Genomic DNA, 4,992 nt, shown 5'->3' with positions numbered 1-4,992 from the left:
TTCACTATAGTTTTCTCCGATCTGGTCAAGCAATAACGGCAGATGTCCATTGTGCCGAACTCCGAACCATGTTGACAAAACTAGCAGTAAAACAGCCCCGACTCATGAATCGATATTCACCATTATTGCTCTACGACAACGCGAGACCTCACACAGCACGAGAAACCGTTTTGACCCTTCAGGAACTGCAGTTAGAAACCATTCGTCATCCTCAGTATTCACCAGACCTTGCTCCAACGGACTACCATTTTTTTCGTGATTTGGACAATTATCTACGTGACAAGAAGTTTTCTTCCCAGGAGGCAGTACAGAATGCTTTCACACAGTTTGTGCAGTCTAGATCGTCGGAGTTCTATCACAAAGGCATTAATAACCTTCCCATTAGATGGCAGCAATGTATAGATAATAATGGCAACTATTTTGATTAAATTAATTTGTTAAAAATTTAAAAAATAAACAATTTAGATTTTCAGTACAAATCGGCAATTTCATACTTTAACCCCTATTACAATAATATACAATAAAATACTAAAAATACAATAAAATATTAAAATACAATTAAATACAATAAACTACAATAAACTACAGTAAAATACAGTAAAATACAATAAAATACAATAAAATACAATAAAATACAATAAAATACAATAAAATAAAATAAAATAAAATTGAAATAAAGTTAAAAAAAGGGCAAAATTCAATATATATAAATAAAAAAAGGGCAATCTAACCTGCCAGCTATTATAGCCAGGACGATATTGGGCCTGGCTCGCACTCTGTGCACCAGTGATGCTCACCTTTTGCGCATCGTTGTGTAGAAGCAATCAGTGCATGCCGCCGCGAACATATGTATATACAATTTAAATTATATTAACAATACAGACTTTGCACATCTTTTTAAATTAGAAACTATTACCAATCATTATCAATATTTCGTAGTATTTATATTTTGTGTGTACGTTTTGGCGACAACGGTTCCGATAGTAATCGATGCTTAGGGTACTTTTACTGTCTTTTTTCTTCCGTGACAGACACAGTCCGTTCGTTCGCATTCGAAACCTGATCGAAGATTTTTCTTCGTGATCGATCTTTGTATTAAGTCATTATTAATTTAATAGTTACGAAAATATATATTTTTGTAAATATTTCCATTACAGCAATATAAGGAGCAATATTTGCAGGATTAAAATAAATAATTAACAATACCTTTTTAATAAAGAAAAAGATTGTTTTCGCACATCTCTCTTCTCTAACCGGTCAAATATAAAAGCAGTTAAAGGTACGGTCCCTTTAATTTACCCCGTCTGATAAATGGCACAGAGCATATTGGACTATTACGGCGATAAATCTAGCTGCAAGCAAAATTAGGGGATGGTAGTGGGTTTCGATGATGTATTATTATTATGCAAGTGGTAAGCTACTGTGATTATGAATCAAAAGTAATAGATACAGTATAGTTCTAAAATATAAGAGATTAGGAGTTATAGTATATAGGTTTCTAGATGTTATGCCCGTTATCAAAACGAAGCGCATGAGAGCTTTGTTACGATAATTAATAATAGGATATATTTCCTTATCTTAACATATTCTTTATGTTATCAAGCGACGAACAAGTTGTGCCTAGTCGTAAGCGATACGCCTACAACATAACCATTGTGAGGCACCGCCACTGCACCCGTTTCCCTGAGACATAAAGCTGTCAAGTCTCAAGTGCCTGCAGTATCACTAGCACCCTTATCCTTCAAAGCTGAAACGCAGTAATGCTCACTTTATAGCTTGGCGGTAGTAATAGGTAAGTATATTCAAGCCGCATAGTCCAAATAATACTAGTTGTGGAAATACAGCTTTTCTCCTCTCGTCTTTTACGGCTATATTGTCTTTATATTGAATGTGGTGGATAGAGACATGCACGCCATTTTCGTACTACAAAACTTGCATTTTTATACTAGACAATCATTTTAAAAGTACTTACTGAAAATTGTGGGAGATATTTACAAAAAAATCAACCAGTCTACTACCTCTAAGAGTCGATACTACCTCAGTTCGAATTCAAATTTTTCCCGTACTAAGTCGGTGCTATTGGGCGGGTCGAGCGGTCGGTTATTTTTTTTACAAACGAGATTAAAGCCTTTTGAAAAATACATATCGTGTACTATACGTGTTCTATTTAGTTCAATTGATATAAAAAAAAATCATTGTATATGTAAACCACCTATTGAATACAGCGGTTTTCTTGTAAAATTTCGAGGTAAGTTTGTTTCGTATTTCGGACAAGGAATCATGTTTTCACACCATATACTACTCAGTGTATATCACAAATTTTACGATACATTTTTTAAAAGCGATTGATTCAACACTCACTATTATGCGGAATCAATCAAAACCATTTGAGGTAGTATCAACTCTTAATAAGTATTTATATGCTAGAAGCATATTTTTGTAAGAAGTTATCCGCACTCTTTATACGTAGTATAATCTTTTTCAATTACGTATACAGGGATATTTGTAAAATACTAACAACCTCGTAGGACCACATTACTAACATGATAAAAACAACGTATGTCCCATAATTCATCAAATTTTACTTTCGTACAAAAACAAAACTATTTCAATTGATTGCTCTAAACGGTGATAAGTCTATGCAGTAACAATAATAGAAAACGCTTGCGTGTAAATACCATTCTAATTCAAAACGCAGGAGTGGGAGTCGCTAAGGAGGCTGCTCACACATGAACTTACTATGTCCTCACTACCAGATACATATCGCACACGAAACCAAGTACTGTCCTAACTTAAAATTGTGGAATTGAAAGGACACGATTAGAAAATTAAAACAAAAACTACATAAAACCAATATAATGTATATAACGGGGCGTTACTAAAATAGTTGATTACTGATTATAGAGATATCAAGTACTTAGTTTATTCACTAAATCAATGAGTGTAGGTATTATTTAGAGCGTGTGACAGTTTTCCGGCGGGAAAGAAGTTGGACAGGTCGCCGGTTGTGAAATTGCACTTACAAACCTAGCGTCTCTAAATCGAACTATTTTGACGTCATTATTCACCGCGGTGCTTAACGAATTTATAATGAAGAACGTATAGACCAATTACGTCTTATTCCGACATACATATATTCTGGTTTAAAAATGGCAATTATGTATTATGCATAAATAAAAATAATCACGTTATTCGCAATATGATCCATTCAATTTTTTTCGAATTGTGTTTTCTCAATTTCGCAATTTTTAGTTACTACGGTATATGGTTTCATGTGCGACATCTACAAAGTGTCTGATTATACAACAACAACTTATACGTTCATGTTTGGTAAATTTATTATGTTCTGTAAAAAGTCATGTCAACAAACATAAACAATAAATAAAAGTTGTTGTTTATGATGTTTTAGTATTTTACGAAAGAACCCTGTATAATAACATATGTTTAAACATCCGGATAGAAACAAACTTATAGTCCCATCTTTTAACTTGACTATGCGTAACAACCATTCCCAATGACGTTTTTTTTAAATTCAAAAATAACAAAAATCTTTCCACCCAGTAAGTGACACAAAACATTGATTATAACAATGAAACAATATAATAGAAGAAGCTGACACACGCCTCTTCAGTCCCTTCGAGACCATGGACGTTGCAATACGTCCGAAACGTTGAGGTAATTAAAATATGTTTTATACGTGATTAAGTTCTGAATCAAATAATCAAACAATATGTTAGCAAGCGAGTACGGTATTCGCACGATTTTGAAATATCAAAATTAACCATGTATGTAAATCCTGGGCACACTGGGCACACATGTGCAATAGCAAAAAGTGACATTCCGATCATTATAGTGTGCTGTTGAACGGAAATGAAATTTAAAAAATACTTCTCTCGTTATCATGTTAAAATTATGTAGTTAAACCCGAAACTTTCTATTACAGTAAATTTATATTATGTAACTTCAAAGACCACCTGAGCTATTTTTAGATAAAGTTTTTTTTTATGATGTCAAGTGACGGGACGAACAAGTCGTGCGCCTGATGCTAAGCTGTCCATAACAGTTACAGTACCACTCAGCTCTTTAAATCGCAAAGATCTGAGGCGCACTGCCACTGCGCCTGTCACCCTGAGACAACAGTTGCCAAGTCCCATGTGCCTGTAATTTCACCAGCACCCTTACCCTTCAAAACCGGAACACGGTAATGCTGACGTTACTGCTTGGCGGTAGAAATAGATAAGGTGACAGTACTTCCCTGGACGAACTCTTTCCCAACGAGCACTACAGCTACTGGTACGAGTAGATTATATAATATAATTATACACAATAACTTACCGATTTTGAGAAATGGTTATATAAAAACAAAAACAAATAATCTTGAATTTATTAACATATTTACTTGAATAGAAAATGCTATTAATTAATATTTTAATGTAATTCTATACAAACATCTAATATAACTAATTTTATTTAAATTATATTCACAATTTACACCGTAATGTATATGAAATATGATATGTGAGTCAATCGCTATCCAATTTGCAGGAAAGTATCATTACGTGACAACACATTAGTGTCTAATACATTTATATTGCAGGTAAGCAATAAAATATAGAATTTGAAGTAACTATACTCGTACACTTTTAAATTCGAAAAAAGAATCACCGAACGGCTTTTTTATTGATGAATTTAATATTAGCTGATGTACGAGGTAAAAGTCTACGTTGACGTTAGGCAAAACATCGAAAGCCATGTTTTAAAAAAGGTTTGAACACTACTCAGCTGTATTAAAAACATTCTCTAAAACCAAACTGTGTTATGCTCCCCTATTTTCCATTCCAATTCACCCACACATAAGTACATCAAACGTGTCTTATCGCGTCACAAAGAGCTAATTCGGAAGATTTGACATAACAAAATCCGAAGGCAAAAAATTCAAATTGGATCATGTCACTCATTCGAAGAGGCAGCTCATCATCACCTGTCTCTTTC

This window comes from Hyposmocoma kahamanoa, unplaced genomic scaffold, assembly GCF_003589595.1.
Source record: "Hyposmocoma kahamanoa isolate Upper Pololo Valley unplaced genomic scaffold, ASM358959v1 66, whole genome shotgun sequence".
In the NCBI taxonomy this organism is placed as follows: domain Eukaryota; kingdom Metazoa; phylum Arthropoda; class Insecta; order Lepidoptera; family Cosmopterigidae; genus Hyposmocoma; species Hyposmocoma kahamanoa.
This window is presented reverse-complemented; position numbering follows the sequence as displayed.